This window comes from Panthera onca, chromosome B1 (assembly GCF_046562875.1).
Source record: "Panthera onca isolate mPanOnc1 chromosome B1, mPanOnc1 haplotype 2, whole genome shotgun sequence".
Lineage (NCBI taxonomy): Eukaryota > Metazoa > Chordata > Mammalia > Carnivora > Felidae > Panthera > Panthera onca.
This window is the reverse complement of record NC_138342.1, coordinates 75,708,816-75,731,553: the sequence shown is the minus strand read 5'-3', so window position 1 is coordinate 75,731,553 and position 22,738 is coordinate 75,708,816. Positions and strand designations below refer to the sequence as shown.

The window sequence follows — 22,738 nt, the reverse complement described above, 5'->3', positions numbered from 1 at the left end:
TCCGTGGGGGCACCTGGGTGGCTCAGTCAGTTAAGCATCTCACTTCAGCTCAGGTCATGATCTCGAGGTCTATGGTTTCAAACCCCGTGTGGGGCTGTGTGCTGATGGCTCAGAGCCTAGAGCCTGCTTCAGATCCTGTGTCTCCCTCTCCTTCTGCTCCTCCCCATTCATGCTCTATCTCTGTGTCTCTCAAAAATAAACAAACATTAAAAAAACATTTTGAAATGATTTCTGTGTATTGTGTAAGATAAAGGTCCAATTATATTCTTTTGCAGGTAGATATCTAGTTTTCTCAACACCATTTGTTGAAGAGACCATCCTTTCCAAATTATGCACTCTCTTACTCTCCTCAAATTATCACTTTGTTAATGCACTAGTCTCTTGACATTGATACACATTTTTATGACTGTTATTTTGAATTCTCGGTCAGGTAAGTCATTTAATTCCACTTCAATAAGGTCACTTTCCGCAGATTTTTTGTGTTCTGTTGTTGGGAACATTGTTACTTGATTCTTTATTTTCCTTAACTCTCTGTGTTGAAGTCTACACGTTAGACCATGTAGGAATCTCTCCCAGTCTTCACCTACTGGCCATATATAGGAGAAGACCCTACCAATCATCCCTGCCAGATATTTTGGCGGTCTTTACTATTTCCCTCCCCAGGAAGCAGCAGGAAGCTGTGGTTTTTGTCCCCTCACTCTGTGTTGGCACAGGAGGGAGAGCCATTGGCATCTATGAGCTCAAACCACTTTCTCCCTCATGGAGCTAGGCTATTCCCAACCCATCAGAGCTCCAAAACTGGTAAGACAGATGCTAGTTTTTTCGACATCTATGGAGAAGTTGAGGTGCTATAACCAGGGATCAACTCGTTCACTCTCCAGAGTTGAGAAACTAGGGTTTTTCATTTGTCGAGCTAGGAGAAAGATCTACGGCATAACTAACTCAAGCCACCATCTTCATTCTTTCTTAGGATGCTAGACTCTGTGGATTCCATCAGCATCCAAGTCAAGCAAGTCAGAAGCAGGCCCCCTGCAGAGCCCTCTTGGAAAAGTTGGGCTGCTGGACATACAAACCACCTCCTTAGTTAACCTGCAAGAAGCTAGAGGCTAGGGAGTTTCTTCCTGATTTTATGCTCTGAGCCAGGATTAGATATTCTGCCTAGATGGTATCCTGAATTTCCCTACTGGCTTCAGTGAGTCTAGTTACATACTTGCCTGGGTGTAGGAGCCTTTCAATTAGTAGTTTTTAAATTTCTGATGAGGGGAATTTGTGTGTGAAATGTTGCTAAATTGGTGTGTTTGTGGGAGGAAGGGGAGCCCAGGAAATCTTAATCTGACATCTTGCTGAGATCACTCCCTCTTACTGCTTTTTAAAATGACTGGAATAATTCCTAAAAATAACATGAAAGCTATTAGTACTCTTTTTTTTTAATTTATGGTGTTTTGGAAGATAATATATTCTTTGCATAAGACAACTTGTAAAACCAAGGACCAGAAAATAAAATCCCCATGATTTGACAAAAGCAACTAATGGATTGTATATAGGGAAACTGAAAGCTCCTGAAAATAGCCACAGAACTCAGGGATGTGAGGTAACCTTGAACATTTTTTAATGTCACACCCTCAATATTTTTTGTGGCATAACTCAGAGGTAGGAAAGAATTTCTGGTTGTAATTTCTTCTCCCTACATCATTCTAAAAATTGTAAGCAAAATGTAACAGAAACACATTTATTTTCTTGCCATTTAGTATAGCCAGTAGGAATAAAGAATACTGTTTATAGAAATGTTGAAACTATGACTTACATGTAGTTAAGCATCCAGCTCTTGATTTTGGCTCAGGTCATGATCTCACAGTTGTGGGATGGAGTCCCACAATGGGCTCTGTGCTGAGTGTGGAGCCTGCTTGGGTTTCTCTCCCTACCTCTTTCTCTGCCCATCCCCCACTTGTGCTCTCTCTCAGAATAAACATTAAAAAAAAAACAAAAAAACCCTCACATATACACTAGTGATAAGATGTGGGAATGGCCCTTTAACAAATGGCTGTGATTTTGCTGTTTTGACATATTCATGAGATTTGACATATTCATGAGAAAAGAACATTGTAATCACTTTATACAATTCTTACTCCAAAGAAACCATGAGCTTTCCTTAAAGTACCTTTTAATATAATGCATTTATATGAATTACGTACATTATTAATGCCACTGTCTGTGCATTTTTCTCTTTTAAAAATAAATGGAAGTTGGTGCAATATTTAAAAAGTATTCTCAAATTAAAAGTAGGAAAGCTAGTGCATCCTATAACTCCCCCAAGATCATGAAGTCAGCAGAATTGCTTTTGATATAGCATATTTTATTAAGTGATTATTAATGTATAATCTTGTTAGGTATTTTTGAACATCTGCTTCTTTTTCTTCTAATAAAAAAGATTCTAGTATAACTCTAATTGCCTATGAATAGTTGGAGAATTTTTGCTGTGCTCTATAAATTTACTGATAATATTTCTTCTAAAGAAACAGTGGACCCATTAGTTTTGGATAGATCAGATGCTTTAACAGAAAGTTTACAGATAATTTGGATAATACTTAATTTTAAGTAGAAGTAATTTAAAACTAAATGTTTACCTTTCTTTCAATGAACTGTCCCAAATTAAATCAAAATCAGATTTATAGTCACTAATTTTCATTTCTGCTCAAAATATTAAGTTAAAATGACTGAAAATACCATGTTTGCCTTGATGAACTATATGTTTGCTATGTGCAGAATCACATTTAATTATTAACTCATTTACCTTTTTTGCCAACATTATTTTAGTTGTAGATATTTAAAATCCACACCCCCCCATAGTCCCAAAATTATATTAGTTGAATCTCTATTTTGTGCCTACAATAGGTTAATTGAAAGTTTGGTCATTTTACTTCAATGTCACAGCATAAAATTGTTTATCCATCTCAGTTTTAAATCCCTTCACCTGTGTAATATACAGCCCTAGAGATGCTGTAAGAATTAATGAGTTTGAAAAGTACTGACCTTTCTGATGAAACATGCTAAGTACAAAATATTATTATACTGTGCTCCAAATAAGATACATTGCAAAAGTAAAAAGTATAAATATAAAAGTAGATCAGATTAAGTCAGATTGACAGCATAGACACATTATATATAGAAACCCATGGGGCGCCTGGGTGGCTCAGTTGGTTAAGCGGCTGACTTGGCTCAGGTCATAATCTCACGGGTTCATGGGTTCAAGCCCTGTATCGGGCTCTGTGCTGACAGCTCAGAGCCTGGAGCCTGCTTCAGATTCTGTGTCTCCCTCTGTCTGACCCTCCCCCATTCATGCTCTGTCTCTGTCTGTCTCAAAAATAAATAAACGTTAAAAAAAAAATTAAAAAAAACCAAACCCTTGTCTCTAGTAAGGTTTTTTTTTTTTTTTTTTTTTGTCCCAAATAGCTTTCCTTTGTTTAGTTTTGTTTCTGTATCTAATGTATGAAGTTAGGTCATTTCTTTAAAAAGAATTATAACACACACACACACACACACACACACACATACACACACCCCGTGGGGGTGCACGGGTGGCTCAGTCAGTTAAGCATTTGACTTCAGCTCAGGTCATGATCTTGTGGTTCAAGGGTTCAAGCCCCACGTTGGGCTCTGTGCTGAAAGCTCAGAGCCTGGAATCTGCTTAGGATTCTGTGTCTCCATCTCTCTCTGCCCCTCCCCCATTCATGCTCTCTCTCAAAACTAAACATTAAAAAAATTTTAATATATACATATATACACACACACACACACCATTAGTGTTTTACAGCTGTGTTATATATCCTCATTATATTCTTCTCTTGTTAGTAAGTGATACTTTAGTTAGTACAAGTATAAACTTTTTATTAATAGGTTATGTGCCAGGTATTGAGCTAAATATTTGTCATGGTTTATTTTATTCAATTCATTCAACTTATAAGACAAACTGTACAGTTAACTTGACATGGTTGAACAGTGATATTACTTTTTTGAACTCATGACCAGCAAAGAAAAATGTGGTGTGGAGAAGCTGGATTTGGCAACATGAATGCAGCACAATTTAAAATAATGATGGATTTGAAGGCAACCAGAGCATCTACATGAATGTTCACCTCCTCTGCTCAAATGCTATTTCCTGTGAACAGATTTCTTTTTATATATTTTCCAAGAATACTCAATACAGTAATACTAGAAAAGAATCTACACTAAATAAAGGTGTGAGCATTTTAGATATTGGAAAGAGATAGTCCTCTCCATAAATTGGTTAATTAGTGATCTGGTTTTATATATCATTTCACTGAATGATAAATTAATGTTATATATATGAGCTTGGATCATTTCTTGGTATACTTTCTAAGTCTGCTTTATGGACCTTCAAACTTATAGGTTGGTAATAGACCCTAAGAAACTGTCTTTACCTCACACTTTAATATTTGTGGAACTTTAATAACAAATCACAGATTCATGGAATTGTCAAATGCAGTAATTCTCAAACTCTTCTACCTAAAAACTTAATAAGAGTGACATTTTTAGGTAGAGAGGGATGGGTAACAATACGAAAACTGCCTATCACACAAATAAAATTTCTTTGAAATCTCTTGTTTAAAAAAATCATGATTTGTATTCTATTTTATATGTGATGTATAATTTAATTTCTCCTAATTTTTTTTAAAAAATGTGATACTTCAGGATGACTCACTACATATATGTTTTATAACTTCAAAAGCATCATGAAGAATATAACTGATCTCCCTGAAAAAAGGAATATTTCAGCTTGAGAAACATACCCTTAGTGAAACAGATAATAGGAAGGCTCACTATAAAATACATTTCAGGGGTGCCTGGGTGGCTCAGTTGATTAAGCGACCAACTCTTGGTTTTGGCTCAGGTCATAATCTCACTGTTCATAGGATTGCGTCCCCTGTTGGGATTCTCTTGGGATTCTCTTTCTCCTTCTCTTCCTCTCTCTCTTTCAAAAAAATAAAATAATAAAATAAAATAAAAATAAAAATAAAAATAGACTTTTGTTAGCAAGTAAAAAAGAAAATTGAGAAAAAAATTCAAATTGGTTCCCATTTATAATAAAACTACAATGAATTATTGCACATACATTAAAAGATATGAGTCAGAGTCAGTAAAAATATTAAAGTATTTCCTATATTAGATTCAATATCACAAAATTAAAAATGCAAATCATAGTTGTCCCTTAAAAAACGTGGGGGTTAGGGGTACTGACTCCCACAAAGTCAAAAATTCATGTGTAAATTTTGACTTCCCCAAAACTTTACTAATAGCCTACTGTTGACCAGCAGTTTTACTGATAAAATAAACAGTTAACACATATTTTGTAGGTTATATGTATTAGGTACTATAATTACAACAAAGTAAGCTAAAGAAGAGAAAATGATATTAAGAAAACCATCAGAAAGAGAAAATACACTTATGGAAATGTACTATATTTATCAACAAAAATTCATGTATAAATGGAACTGCACAGTTCAAACCTCTATTTTTCAAGGATCAACTGTGTAACAGTAGGAATTTACAATGTGGTTACTTGCCTTACTTTGATTTATGTATTTTAACCAATTGAAGGGACAGTACCTTTGCAATTTAAAAAGGGTCTAATACCAAGATGCCTACCACAAGAATTCTATTCTTACTTTTTGTAATGTGACCTTTGACCAGTTATTTTAATTTCATTAACACTGCATTTTTCTTTCTTTCTTTTTTTTTTTTTAAGTATTTATGTATTTTGAAAGAGAGGGAGAGAGATAGGGAGAGACAGACCCCAAGCAGGCTCCCTGCTGCCAATGCAGAGCCCAAAGTGAGGCTCTCAGTATCATGAATGGCTAGATCATGACCTGAACTGAAATTGAGATTTGGACACTTATCTAATGGAACCACCTGGGCAACCCAAGGCTGCATTTTTCTATCAGTAATGGACTTAATAAATGAGATAAACCATGGAAAATTCTGAGCATAGTATCTGATCTACAGTGCTAAATTAATATTATCTTAATTATATATAATTATGTATACTAACAGTTAATAAATATGCAATTTTTAGAACCACATTCAAATTACTTTGTATTTTACAGGTAACTTTTATTGTGTTTATTTAAGGAATAATTATATGGTGTTTACTTACGCTGTCTGAATATTCCAATGCTACTCACAAAGTTTTAGTATATATTTAGACAACATTTTTCGTAAAGCTTCTAGAAATGATGGAGCCTCGAGGAAAACTGAAAATTCATCATCTGAGAGATTTTATATTCATGTTACAAAAGTGAAAGCAGAACCATTTCTATAGTATACTCCACACACATAACTTTGTTTGTTTGTTTGTTTGTTTGTTTGTTTTTAATACGCCAAGCTGATTCCATGGTAGAACTTTTAGTTGTTGTTTACAGTGTCTTGAATGCTTTACTCATCGATCTTCCAGTTTCAAACGCTGGTTCATTTTTGTCATATAGGTATCAGTATAAATGTACTTCCTAATAGATACTGACTCTGAACAAATAATCAACTACTCTCTTATTCTCTGATCGCCCCAGATTATCACTCTATATAATGATCTTGTTAATTACTTGATTAGTTGATTATCTACTTTCACCCACAAGAATATGAGCTCCTTCAACATAGAGGTAGTATGCTTCTTGTTCTTTCATACATGAAAATATCTTTTGAATTAAATAACTCAACCTAGATGAAATGGACCAATTCCTTGAAAGATACAATCTGCCAAAACACACACAAAAAGAAATAAGCAATCTGAATAAGCCTATATATTACAGAAATTTAATCAATAATGAATAACATTCCAAAAGACAGCATCAGACTGATAAGTTCAGTGATGAATTCTACTAAACTTTAAAGAAGAAATTATACCAATTCTCTACATATCTTTCAGAATATATAAGCAGTAGGACTACTTCCTAACTCATTTTATGAGGCCAACATTACCCTAATCAAAGTGAGACAATGACATTACAGGGGGAAAAAAAACACTATACACCAGTATCTCACAGATATAGATGCAAAAATTCTCAATTATTAACAAATCAAACCCAACGATATATAAAAAGAATACTACACCAAGACCAAATGGGATTATCCCACATGTGCAAGGCTGGTTTAACATTTGAAAATCAATTAGCGTAATCCATCATATCAACAGACTAAAGAAAAAAAAAATTTCAGGAACGCATCAACAGATCCAGAAAAAAACATTTGATAAACTCCCAACCCATTAATGATAAAAACTCTCAGCATACTGGGAATAGAGCAGGACATCCTCAATTTGATTTTTGAAATCTATATTAAAAAAAACTATAGGGGCGCCTGGGTGGCTCAGTTAAGCGTCCGACTTCGGCTCAGGTCATGGATCTCACTGTCCGTGAGTTCAAGCCCCACATCAGGCTCTGGGCTGACAGCTCAGAGCCTAGAGCCTGCTTCAGATTCTGTGTGTCTCTCTCTCTCTTACCCTCCCCCATTCATGCTCTGTCTTTCTCTGTCTCAAAAATAAATAAACATTAAAAAAATTTAAAAAAAACACTATAGCTAACATCATACTTGTGAGAAATGGAGAGGTTTCCTACAAGATAAAGAACAAAATAAAGATGTCTTCTCCCACCAATTGTTTTCAGCAGTGTACTGGAAGACCTAGCTAATGCAATAAGACATGCAAAGATTTTTTTTAAGTGTACATACAGATTGTGAAGAAATAAAACTTACTCATGTCATCCTGTTTATAGATGACGTGATTATATAGAATATTAAAAAAAAATTCAACAACTCCCTCCCCAAGAACTAATAAGAAATTAAAACAAGCTTGCAAGATGCAAGGTGAATGTACAAAATCTACTCACTTTCCTATACGCGGGCAATTAATGTAGAATTTGAAATTAAAAATGTGTTATCATTTACATTAGCACTTCTAAAAATGAAACACTTAGGTACAAATCTGATGAAACATGTATAAGATCCAAGAATAAAATAAAAACTTTGATAAATATAAGGAAAGCTAAATAAAAGGGCAGATGTTCATGGTTGGGAAGACTCAATATTGTCAAGATGTCAGTTCTTACCAACTTGAGCTACAGATTGAATACAATCCCAGTCAATAAATATCCCAGCATCTCATTTTATGGATATCAATAAGGTGACAATGTTTACATGGAGAGGCAAAATCCCAGAATATGTGACTCAATACTGAAGTAAAGAACAAAGCCAGAGGACTGACACTCCCCAAATTCAAGACTTACTATAGAGCTACATTAATCAAAAGAATATACAGCTAGATTTAATGGAACAGACTGGACAGCCCAGAAATAAACCTACTAAATATGATCAACTGATTTTGAAAAAGTAGCAAAGACAATATAATGGAGCAAAGATGGTCTTTTCAACAAATGGTGTCAGAACAACTGACATATAAATTCAGTAAGATCTAATATCTTTCAAAAATTAAGTCAAAATGGATCATAGATCTAAATATAAAATGAAAATTGATAAAATTACTAGAAAACAAGAATAGTTAGATGATCTTAGGTATAGCAATGACTTTTTAGAATCAACACCAACAGCACATTCCATGAAAGAAACAATAAGCTTAACTCCATTAAAATTAAAAACTTCTCTATTAAGGTCAATGCTAAGGAAATGAGAAGACAAGCCACAGACTAGGAGTATATATTGCAAAAGACACATCTGAATGGGATGTTGTCCAAAATATAAAAAAAAAACCCTCTTAAAACTCAACAATAAGAAATCAGACAGCTGTATTATAAAATGGCCAAAGACCTTAATAGATACCTCACTAAAAAAGATATACAGATGACAAGTGGCAAGTAAACATATGAAAAGATGTTCAACATGTCATTACAGGATTGCAAATTAAAACAATGAGATACCATTGCACACCTACTAGAATGGCAAAAATCCAAAACACTGTTGATGAAGATATGGAGCAGTAGGAACTCTCATTCATTGATGGAGGAAATGCAAAATTATATAGCCACTTTGGAAAATACTTCGGCAGATTTTTGCAAAACTAAACAATCTCACTGTACAATCCAGCAATCACACTCCTTGTTATTTACCTAAACGAATTAAAACCATAAAAGCATCCATGTGCAAGTTTTTGTGTGGATATAAAAGCTTTTTTCATAAATGCCAAAACTTAGAAGAAACCAAAATGTCCTTCGGTAGGTAAGTGGATAAACTGTGATACATCCAGATATTAGAACATTATTCAGCACTGAAACCAAATGACCTATCAAGGTGTGTACGATCATGATCTCTAATATTAGGATGGGTACTTTGGTAAAATGAGGGAAATGTAGTTAGAAGGTGATGCAGAGGTAGATGATATAAATGTGACAGATAGATGATAGATAGATAGATAGATAGATGACAGATAACAGAGATACTAGTGCTTAAGAGTGATTTATAAAGTTCAGTAAATATTTATCTGAGACAAAAAGAGCCAGATCTCAGGTACTATTAATCAATTCTGTCACAATTTCCTGATGAATTTGATTCATCCTTGTACATTTATGTGGTAATCCAGTAATTCACTAGCAATGCCATGGATACTCAAATTAAGCATTTATTGAGCCTTACATTATATAGGATATTTGAAATAAAATTTACGACCAATCCAGTCACAGACAAGCACTTTAAAAATCTCTTTTTAAGATAAAAGAATATATAACAGAATAATTACTAGAATATTGAAGAGGCAGTAATTTTGGAATATTTGATAGTAGAAATAAACCAGTAAAGGATACAAGTATAAGGTGCTTAAAAGAAAAAAATAACAAGCCCAGCGATTAATTTTATGACTATTATTCTAAATTCACTTTCTGTTATATTATTTAAATCCTTTTTGATCAGTTCATTAGCTGTTGTTATTTCCTGGAGATTCTTCTGAGGGGAATTCTTCCGTTTGGTCATTTTGGAGAGTCCCTGGCGTGGTGAGGACCTGCAGGGCACTTCCCCTGTGCTGTGGTGTATAACTGGAGTTAGCTGGAGAGTGTGATGCTAAGTGAAATAAGCCATACAGAGAAAGACAGATACCATATGGTTTCACTCTTATGTGGATCCTGAGAAACATAACAGAAACCCATGGGGGAGGGGAAGGAAAAAAAAAAAAAAAAAAAGAGGTTAGAGTGGGAGAGAGCCAAAGCATTAGAGACTGTTAAAAACTGAGAACAAACTGAGGGTTGATGGGGGGTGGGAGGGAGGGCAGGGTGGGTGATGGGTATTGAGGAGGGCACTTTTTGGGATGAGCACTGGGTGTTGTATGGAAACCAATTTGACAGTAAATTTCATATATTAAAAAAAAAAAAAAAGAAAAAAATAACATCATCATGATGGAGAAAGGTTCTGAAAAATATTTCAGAAAAATCTTTGTTGGATAACAAGCTATTTGGGAAACACAAACTATTTTGGAACACAAGTTAAAAAAAAAAAAAAACTCAATGTATGAGGAAAAGCATAAGCACCCAAATGCAGAATTCTGGATGTCATTCAAATAAAAACATGAACAAGATGAAGAGCTTCAACTAGAGATATAGAGGGTAAAATATCAAAGAAAACAATAACGGAAACAATTGAATTCATTCTGGAAAAGGCAGAAGTGAAAAAGATTAATTCTATAAACATAAACTAAACTGAAAGGATCATTAGACAGAAAATGGTGATCAGCCATCTTTTCAGCTATGCTGATGGAACAAGAGCAAATGAGCAGCTCCACTATGAAGAGTTTAGAAATAAGAAAGACTGTCATGACCGTAAAGGTTGTTTAAGCATGAGACTACATTAAGAATTAAGTGACTATTTCTAGGGAATTTGAAATAGAACAAGCTCCTGTCTTCTTGGTTCAATTTACAATTGTTTGGAACCAAAATAGTGTACTTGTTAACTTCCTAATTCTCCATAGCAGCAGAGGAAACCAATATGGAACCAACAATTCACACAGTTCAGTACACATTTACATATACATATATCTTTAAATAAAATGCATGTTTGGTAAGGAGGTGTGTGCAGTAGGGGAAGGAGGAAGAGGGAATGGAGAAATGGAGCAGTCGTCTGTGTGCAGGAGGTAGAACCCTTCATGTCTGTCGTCTTGAACTTTTGTATTACTATTTTTTTGAGAGAGAGAGACAGACAGACAGACAGACAGTGGGGCTTGATCTAACAACTGTGAGAAATCAAGAGACCCACATTTTACCAACCAACTGAGCTGCCCAGGCACCTCTGTGGTCTTGAATTTCTGATAGCATCTACTGTTTGTTCTAACCCCCAAAGACCAATAAGGACCTTCCAACCTCTTCCAGTGGTAATGGGCTTTACTGTTATTATTGTCAGTGCTGTTAGTTTAGTATTTTTCTTGAAGAAAATGTTTTATTTTTAACTGTTTAATAAGAAATGATTCCATCACTAATGTTTAAAAATGTGAAAAGTTCTAGGTGCCTGGGTAGCTCAGTGAATTGAGTGTCTGACTTCAGCTCAGGTCATGATCTTGGGTTTGTGAGTTTGGGCTCTGCCTCAGGCTCACTGCTGTTAGCGAACAGAGTCCACTTCAGATCCCCTGCCCCCCCCCCCCATTCCGCCATTTTTGCCCATTCCTGCTCATGCTTTCTCCCTCAAAAATGAATAAAAATGAATTTTAAAAAGTATGAAAAGCTGATGACACAGTTTAAGGAACACTTTGTTTTTCAATCATTGAAATGTTAAGAAAGACATACATGTACTTTCTGTTAATGATTCTAAGCTTAAAATTAAGATTCAAGTTAATTTAATTCGGACTATGGCTGAAGTTGTTCTACTGTGTTTCTTGATCATTCCTCATACACGCAAATGCCATTTACAAAGGTGGATTTCCCTCATTAGTGTAAACAACACAATTTAAACATTTACTTTATACTATTATGCTTTCTACCTGATTAAATAGTGGCTGTACCAATTAATATGGCTAATGCAAGTATTATTCAGCCTCTTTAAGAACATCTAGTTTTAAACCTAATTATAATTTATCTGGCTGTAATCTATTCAGCTAAACCTAATAGTATTGTAAATTAATCCTTACTCTCATTCTTAAATTCAAGAAGAAAAAGGCCAGAACCAGAGGACAACCTGTTTTATTTCATGGGGTAGGATCACACACTAAAATTTTGCCTATGAATTTCTTAATTTGATAGGATGAGTACAAAAAAAACCACCTGATTTATGCAGAAAATAAATATTCTCACATGGGCTTACTGCTTATGGCTGTAAGATTTAGAGTTTTATGATTTATTTTTTCCTTTGATTATGTAGCAAAAATAAAAATTTACTTTCCACCCTTTCTATGATAGCAGATTATCAAGTAGTTAAAGGAAATTCTGAATAAAATTCTGGTGTTAGTTTTGCTAAATATACAGTACTGTAAAGGCTTCTAAAAATATAGTGAGAAGTTTTTTTTTTTTTAAGTGTCAGCACAATCTTTAGGTTTTAAAAGTTTTATATCATTTATGTGTGTTGTATTATTATGTAATACACTGCCTCATTTCTTTTAAAAATTGTTCAAAATGCCACCCTTTTTAGAAAACTCTTATTACAAATCAAGTCACATGAAAATTTGGCATCTACACTGGGCAACTACATTTGTGCTAAATACTTCCTTTTTTCTAATTTTATTGTCTGTTGTCAAACTGATCCAGTAAAGTACATGATACTGTAAAGTGGTTAAAAGCATGGCAGAGTTATGCTGCCTTGGTTTAAATCTCACTTACTGCACCACTTACCAGCTGTGTGGTTTTGGGAACATCATTTTCTTGATCTTTAAGAGGGAATAATAATAGTACCTATTTCATAGGTTTGCAGTAGGCTAAAATGCCTAAGCCTTTTAATGCAACGCCTGACAGCTAATAAACAGGCAGTAACTATTCTTCTTAGTGCTATCCTTAGTAACATATACAGTAACCAAATGAAAGATAAATGCATTAGAAAATTGGCAACATCACCAGGTGTGGACATAATGTAGATTTAAAAATAAAATCCCACTAGCACCATAGATTCCAATGATCAAAAATTCGATGTATTCATTGTACTTAAAATCCAGAAGGAAACAGATGGAACACTCGAATTGGTACAATTTAAGAAAGATTGTCACAGGACTCTACAATATATGGGAAAAGCACAGGACTGAAAGGGAAAGTGCAGAACTCCAGACTTATTTACAGTGGAGCCCCTTTAACATTCTTTGTGGAGAAGTGAGTGAGCAGTTACTGAAATCTGATGAAAAAGAGGATTTTGTTGACAGGGCTACATGACAGGAACTGAGACCTTTGGTCAAGAGAAATAGCTGGCTTGCTGAATCTCTATAGATTGGGCACCAGAGAAATAAATATTTCAAAATTGCTCTCCTTATCCCTCCAATCTCCTGTCTTTTTTCCTCTTACAGAAAATCAACTGGAAGCCAGAGAGTAAGGAAGCCCATTGATCAGTCAATACAGGTCAAAATCGTAGGGCACAGAGCAGAGTGGACAAAGGTGGATATTGGATATAGAATTGCAAGCAGATGATCCAATCTTCTGTCTGTCATCTATTTATTGATCTAAAAATTGTTGGGTTTTGGGCAGATAAATGCAATAAATACAAATTTAACTTCTAGAGATTATGAATGCCTGTACTATTACATGTTAAAGCATTTCAAGTTAATAAATACTGCATAGATTCAAAAGTTGCCAGCAAGTTTGTTTAGTCAAATATTAAAGTTTGTTTCATGCGTTAGTAGGCATAAATTTATCATGGAATTTTTCTTACAAGCGTTTTTTTTTTTTTAATCTGAAATCTTAACTATGCCCTGCTATTTGATGCCTTTATTTTTTTTTAATTTATTTTGAGAGAGACAGAGACAGCATGAGTGGGGGAGGGTCAGAGAGAGAGGGAGAGAGAGAATCCCAAGCAGGCTCCATGCTGCCAGTGCAGCATGAAACTCTGAACTCATGAAACTCTGAGATTATGACCTGAGCTGAAACGAAGAGTCAGATACATAATTGACTGAGCCACCTGGCACCCCCAAGATGCCTTTAATTTCCTAAGCCCTTTACATAAAAAAAAAGTGACCATCTTGAAAATTCAAATGTTCCTGGAAAATACATTTGATGCTAGTATGAATTAATAAGTCAGACTGTGAATTTAAGAAAGAACAAGAAAGTTGGTTTGTGAAGTAACAGAAGAAAAGGGAAATGTCAAAGTTGAGGATATGCTAAAGGTGGCTTAACTCATGTTTTGAGCTTAATGCAATCTCACTTACGTTATGCAGCTTACTGGCTTACATGAGTCCATGTTTTGCTTATACACAGTCGTTTTCTTCTAATTTTTTTTAACATTTATTCATTTTTGAGAGTGAGAGAGACAGAGCATGAGCAGGGGAGTGGCAGAGAGAGAGGGAGACACAGAATCTGAAGCGGGCTCCAGGCTCTGAACTGTCAGCACAGAGCCCAACGCGGGACTCAAACTCACGGACTGCAAGATCATGACCTGAGCTGAATTCAGACACTCAACCGACTGAGCCACCCAGGCGCCCCTATACAAAGTCTTTTTTTATGTCTGCTTATCAAGTTAATACATATGTATAACTCAAAATTCAAACCCTATTACAAGGGTCAAGAGGAGAGATGCTTATCTCCTGACCCAACTTTCCCCCTGAACATTCCCTCCCCAGGGACCAAGCACATCCTATGTTTCCACTGTTTCTCTTATACTTACTCCTATATTTCTATATAATTTTAAATTTATATTTCTCAATTTTAAAGCCAGGAAATGTATAGGAATGAGCAAAAATTGCTTCATGAAGCCGGACACAGTGCTTATAACCAGGTGTTCCTAAAAGATCTCCAACTGCTAATAATGCCATTAAGCAGAATGCAGAGGCTCCCCAGTGGAAAGAGTGGTGCTCTTGCCGATGTTTTCATCTTTCACTCTGTGAAATTTTATTCTGTCCTCCTCACCTCCTCTTCCCCAGCCTCCACCACAACCCTGGTTCTTTCAGAACATCTGACTCTTTGCCTGCCTACCAGAAAAACACCCTCAACATAGTCCTGAAAGTTGTTTTCTGTTGTTGTTAAATTAGCATAACTAGCCAAATATCATATTTTGTTAATATAATAGGTCGTTTAAAGTAATATTTAGAGCTTGCATTATAAAAAATGAATAAATAAAATTCCTACTCAACCCCTGTATGTAATAACTGTATTTTTCTTCTTCCAGATATAAATTATATTTAGTCAAAAGTTAACTGTTAAAGTTTATGAATTGTGAGGATTTGAATATTATCAAATAATGCTTTAAAACCCTCTAGCTGATGATATTTAAGAAATATTTACCCTTCACTTATGTTTTATATGTGACATAAAGGAAAATCATCTGCGGCAGTTTTATTGTTAAAATTTAAAGGGTAAAATTACTATAAAAGACTACTCATGAAGAAAAAGTGATTTCAGAAAATAGGTTTAATCCACATGGACATATAGGATTGCAGGGATATTCATTGTTTTTTTTTTTTTTTGCCTTTCATTCATAATTTCACTTATTGATTGAGCACATTTTTATTGAACTTCTATGCAATGTGCAAAGCAATTTAAGATATCAAAGAAATATTTCATATATTCTATTTAGTCTTAAGGATGCTAAAATCTAGTTGGAGAGAAATGTCATTCATTTATAAGACATTAAATTATTATAGCCAAGAAATAATATAAATAGCTTAATGATATTAACATTAATAACAGCAAAAGCAGCAACACTTGTAGCATGTTTATATTTTCTATGTATTAATTAATTTAATCCTCATAGCAACCCCATGTGATATTACTGATATCTCCAATTTTAATCAGTAAATATAATTTCTCAAGGACATAATAAATGACACAGTGGGTTTCATACCCATATAAGCTGACTTTAAAGGACTATATAACAGATACTGGCAGGAAGAGACAAGGGAAATAAAATTAATTTAAAAAACATTTTTTAAGCTTATTTATTTTGAGAGAGACAAAGACAGCGCAAGCTGGGGAGGGGCAGAGCGAGGGAGAGAAAGAATCCCAAACAGACTCCGAGCTGCCAGCACATAACCCGATGCGGGGATTGAATTCAGGAAACTGTGAGATCATGACCTGAGCCAAAATCGAGAGTCAGACACTTAACCAACTGAGCCACCCAGGTGCCCCAGGAAAGTAAAATTTAGATGCATCTTTAAAACTATTATAATTAAAAGAAGAAAGAGAATAAAAAGAATTTAATTAATTAGAGGAATCAATATAAGAAAAATAACAGTTCAAAATGCATGTACCTGATTTAAGAGACAGTGAGTACACCTATTTGGAAAAAGTATGAATAGGCAAATAGTACTGGCTAATAAATATATATTTCACATTTAAATAGGTTTTAGAAAAGTGACTGGGTGTAGAGTATCGTCACTTTGAATGGAATATTAGCTCTCTGAATTGGTTTTAAATCCTAAAGTTAACATACAATCACTGGGGTTTTTTGAGGTAGTCATTTTTTATATGGAACAATGCCACCAGGCATAAATGATTCACATAATGTCTATTTGTAATTATTTTTCCACCTTGGTTTAAGCACATTCCTTGTAGCAAGCACAGAAATAAACTATGTATCTTACTAAGAACACATATAATATTCTAATGCCACACTAAAAACAAATCATGGTATAATCGAAAACCATATAAATAAATAATTTTTATTAATTCATCTTAATTTAGTCACCTAAGAATTACTAATGGGGAAATGTAGGGATAAAGGGCTTACAGAGAAGCGTGTGATGATTTCTTCATCTTTTTCTGATATTCAAGCAGAACTCAACTGCATTAAATCAAACAAAAGGGCCTTTCAAATTCAAGTGCTCAGCAATTTATTCTAAAGTCACAGCAATTTTTATATTTGATTATTTGACTTATCTTGGCTTATACCAATAATCACAACCAACCTTCAGCAAAATTGAGAAAGAGCCATTTGTCTTCTAAACCTATTCTCATTCACTTTTCTTGCCCTTCTTTCATCCATATTTCAACCACCTAAGTCAACATCCCCACTCCATTCCCATCTCCGTCCCCATCCTTATGACAGAGGTTATTGAAGAAACAAAGTTAGATAAAAATGCAACTCTAAAGCTCTTTCCAGAGTATCTGAGATTCTACAATGGTATGAAAGTTATGGCTTATTTTATACTGCAGAGATTGACACTCTAGTAAGTGTCAAATGGGAAGGAATTTGCTTAACTCATCCATATTAAAGTAGTCATATTTTAAATTCCTGTCACTAAAATTAGGAGAAAAGCTGAAATAATTCTGTAATAAATGGTCCAAAGTAATTACTATGAAAAAAAGAACTGAGATGTAATTAATTATTCAGGTCTCTGGCATGTGTTGATAAATTATATAAATAATAACGTATTACTCTGCATTTACCTAAACGTATTTAAATGCATTTGCAGTACCTAACATATAGGATCTAATAAGTGATGATAATATTTCTTGAATGAATGAATGAAAGAATGATGAAAATCAACACTGCAAAAAGATTAGCTGGGAAAAGAAGGAATTAGATAATAATCACATCTGAATTTCAATATGGTGGTTTAAACAGTGAATGCATATTTCCTTTTTTTAGTAATTTTTTAATGTTTATTTTTGAGAGAGAGAAACAGAGCACAAGTAGGAGAGGGGCAGAGAATGAGGGAAACACAGAATCTGAGGCAGCCTCCAGGCTCTGAGTTGTCAACGCAGAGCCCCATGCAGGTCTTGAACTCACAGACCACGAAATCATGACCTGAACTGAAGTTGCAAACTTAACTGACTGAGCCACCCAGGAGCCCCAATGCATATTTCCTACTAAAAGTCACCAAATCTTTCATATTTATCCATGATATCTCTGTGAAATATTTCCACAATGCAGTTATAAATATAATTACATTATTCCTCTTGGAAAGAGTAACTTTTAATGGAAAATATGCTAACCATAAAAATATCCACTGATTATACAGATTTTTGCTTTGCAAATTACTGTCATTTTTTTAACTTTATTTTCTTATTCCCAGTGTAGAAACTATCCCAGTTAGCTTAAGTGTATGTCATAATTACCTCATGATAGTGCAAATGAGATAATAATCAATGAGATTTGTTCTCTTATATAATAACTACTCAGACTATCTTTATAGCTAGATGAATACTTCCAAAGTATTAAAGAATCACTGAGTTATCCCTTAAATGGGATTTTTAATCTCTCTTCTTCTAGTTTGAAATGCAACTAAAATCCTATTATTAAAGGCAGTCAGAAAATAGTTGAAACCCTCATTTTATAATTTATCACTGCAGGTAAAAACTCAAAATTCCTTGGGGCACCTGGCTGGCTCAGTTAATTAAATGTCAGACTCTTGATTTCAGCCTGTGTCATGATCTCACAGTTTGTGAGATTGAGCCCCACGTGGGGCTCTGCACTAAGAGCTCAGAGCTTGTTTGGGATTCTCTCTCCCCCTCTCTCGATGCTCCTTCCCTGCTGGTGCACACATGTGCTCTCTCAAAATAAATAAACATTTTTTAAAAAAATTCAATATTCCTTTCCAGTATGAAGCTCAGTGATATTATCAGCTAATTACTCGAGCTTTCAGTTAAACTTTATAAATAACTAAAAATGTTGTTCCTTGACTTTTGTGTTGTTTCTCAACTCTTAAAAATGTTAGTTATATCATAGTGAGGGGAATTTCTGATTGGCTGTTACATGCTAATGATTTAAGAAATCTTAGAAATAAATAGTTTCTTAAGTATTTACTATAGCACAGTCTTTTATATCATGGGATGTGGGGTACGGTGAGAGAGATGATAGAAAAAGGAAGGAAGATAAGGTATTAGGAAAAAACAGTAATGAAATGAATATTTAATGCTTTAAGGAAATTTTAGAATTAAATATATTTTCTAGTAACTGTAAGTGGAAATGAGGGGGGGCGGGAAACTGAAATATTGCTTCCTCTGAAGATTTGATTAAACAATGACTGCCAAATCTTCTATACCCCTACCTTTCATCTGTGTCATTCTCTTTCAGTAAATTGTGTCCTGCTTTGTAACACCTTTCATGCTTTGCTACTGGTAATTTTAACTTATTTTCTCTGCTATATTATAAACTCTGTGAGAACACTTGCTTATTAGATGATTTTGATGTGGAGTAACCAATTGTTACGACACTTTTGACATCTCTAAGTTTAAATATTTTTCTCTTTTAATTGACTGCTTCCTTTCCAAAGCTTTAGTAAGTTTTACTAAAATATTTTGGCATTTTCTTATACTATTCTATTTTACTTAACCCCTGAACTCCAAAAACAAGTAAAATGAAGAACTCACCACACTGGAAAGTACAAGGAGCTACTTTCATATCGCTAATAAAATTTCCAACTACTATATTTCTGAAACAAGTTTGGATATTTTAGGCATAAGGGAAATAAACATATTTTATATGGTGCTTACTATCACATAGATCTGAAGAGAGTAATTTTCTAATTATTAACATTTAAACAGTGTGTATAAATAAATAGGTTCTTTTTTTTTAATTCCAGAAGAATTGCTTTGAATTTTCTATACCTCTTACCATATTAGAATTAAATTTGTCAGTATATTAGACTAATTCTTACTTATATACATTAAGTTGGAACTGCTTTAGTCAGCTTTTTAACATCTGCATGGCCTCATAAGGTATCTGGTACATCCTCAATATATAGTTGTCAGATTTTTATTGAATAAAGAATTTTGAAAAATTTTTTTTTTTTCAACGTTTTTTATTTATTTTTGGGACAGAGAGAGACAGAGCATGAACGGGGGAGGGGCAGAGAGAGAGGGAGACACAGAATCGGAAACAGGCTCCAGGCTCCGAGCCATCAGCCCAGAGCCTGACGCGGGGCTCGAACTCACAGACTGCGAGATCGTGACCTGGCTGAAGTCGGACGCTTAACCGACTGCGCCACCCAGGCGCCCCATGAGAATTTTGAACAAAAATACAATTTCTTTATAGCAGACTGCATTTCTTTGCTTTTTTTTTTCCCTGCATAGGTACATAGTTGTAGAAGCCAATATTCTAGAAATTAGACAAATAATTGTAATGGCTCAACATTTAACAATTACCATGTCTGGGAAGTTAATAATGCACTTTTTATAATTATTAATATTTTTAGTAATTCCATTTTTTAATATTACAATTTGATATAAAAACTACTCAATTCAAATTATATACAAGAGATACGTAATAGACACTGAATGACCCTAAGATTATTTGATTTTATTTTTATTGAAGAATAAGATTTAGCATGGATATAGCTTTTACTTTGACTTGCACATTATTTTGAATAAATTCATGAAAATGATTTTTAAAGTGCTATCTCTTGGTAAAATGTTAAGTTTTCATGTCATTAGTGGAAAACCAGAAACTGTCATTTCAAAGCATAAATAAATGGACAATCTACATATTTATTAAAATAAAGCCCAATAAAATGTTATTATAACAGACTGTGCAAAGTATGGAAAAGTTGAGCATGTATGACAAAAGCCAAGAATACAGGCACCATCAGTGAAGCCCTAACAAGATGGACAATTGGTTTGTTATTCATTGTTACTGTTTTGTTGCTTGCAATAACATAACCGATTAGGATTAACTTTTAATAATTATCTGGAAAATCTTAAACTATGCCTAAACTATTAGGCTAAAACTAAAAGTTACCTTATTTTCCAATAACATGCATAAATTAATTAATCATAACATTCACATGTTATATAGATGTAATCTAAATATTATGTTAAAGCATTAACTGATAGATATGAGCTAACATGTTTATTATTCTTTGTATATAATTTAATATATGCTTTTAATAAAGCAACAAACCTTTTTTTGTGAGACTCAAGGGACTTTTATTGATCGTTTTCCTTCTTCATTACTATTGTGAAAAATATTGATTCAGTGATTAATTTGGATTAAGAATAATATTCAAGTATGATACCTCCATAGTTTTTTTAAGGCATTTGTTTCTTCAGATGCTTTTTATTTCTGATTAATCTAAAGTATTAAGCAGACATGGAAATAGTTCATAAGAAGAAACACTCCTGGGATATGAAATTGCTGCAGGGAGGAAATGTCGGAAAGAAAATAAATTCCCTGAGTTGGACCTCTCATGTGAATTCTAGTAAATAGCTACATCCTGTTCTGTCAATACTAATGATCAGAACATGTATCAGAGATGCAATAAAGGAGAGAACATATTCAGACAAAATCTATTGACTTTCCTTAGTGGGTCAAAAGAAATCAAAGAGAGACTTCATGAATAAGGGAAAAGAATAGTTTAGATCTCTGGCAACTACTCAATCTAATGAACACTTAGCTGTTTACCACAACAGATAGTCTCACCTACATGTAAGACAAAAGCCACTTGATTTTTCTACATTAAATAGCAACCATATTTTCTGTTGGCTTCTACATGATTCCTAAGGCATTACAACAAATAAAGACAGTATAAAATAAAATGGATAGCAGTGAGTAAATAATTTAAGCAAACCAATTAAAATATTTCTATTTAATTCAAAGCATCAAAATATGATTAAGAAAGCTACAACTGATTATTCACAATCAACATTTAACTTAAAATTCCTTCTTGACCTATGTGGCTCTTGTGGGAACCAATATTGCCATTAAAGCTACAAAAAGTAGGTGAAAACATCAAAGTATTTTTTAAAAAGGACACACTTCCATAAATACCCTTTACAATTCCCTACAATTCTATAGTTTAAAGTCTACAGTAATTCTATTGTTATTTAAATGACCCGCTTAGAACTTTCTTTCATAAAACTAGTCCTTTCCTTATGAAACTAGTTTAACCTGTGTATATGCCAATATAGTTAGGACTCACTGCCAAGAGAACGACTCAAGAGAGTAATTTTATAAAAATCAGTGTTATTAGTGAGCCATTAAGAAAAAAAAAATTGGTAGAAGAAGGAGGAGGAGAAAGAAACAAGATTGGTCAGGTCAGAAGATGGCAGTGGAGTAGGTGTGCCCTAGGCTTACCTCATTCCACGAGTACAACTAGATAACTATCACATCATCCTAAATACCATAGTAATTGACCCAAATATGGAAGAACAAACTTCGCAAGTAAATGTAGAAAAGAGGCCATATTAAAGAAGGTAGGAAGTGCAGAGACATAGTTTGGGAAAGAAACAGATCTTGGCTGCTGTGTTGAGGAGGGAGAAGCAGTCACGGACAAGGGCAAGATACAGATTAACACAAAGGGGAGCACATAGAGAAAATAAATACCCATAGCAATTGGTTTGGAAAGCTGGAGGGGCCAAATTTCATGACTCCTGGCCACCAGCGGGGCTTAAAGCCTTGAGGTTAAAAGGTCAGTAGGCTTGGCTAGGATAGAGCCCAGGACACTGCCCTGCTTTTGGAGAAAAGATAGGCAAACAACCCTCAAACATATAGCATGGATACATCGATCTGAAGAATGCCTGGGGCGCACATGGGGAGGTTAGTTACTCACTTGAGAGCATATCAGAGAGAGGCAGTATTCATGGAGGGATTTATCTGAGAACAAAGGAATGGAGAGACACCATTTCCATCCTTGGCCCCTTAGCATAAGAACAGGGACACCTGCTGGAATCAACTGAGT

General features: G+C 34.2%; 1 protein-coding gene across 2 annotated transcripts in view; it reads right to left on the bottom strand.

The window, feature by feature from the left end:
* The window catches only part of CCSER1 (coiled-coil serine rich protein 1), a 1,275,653-nt gene that overhangs the window by 59,505 nt on the left and 1,193,410 nt on the right, over positions 1-22,738 (bottom strand). The window lies entirely within an intron of this gene.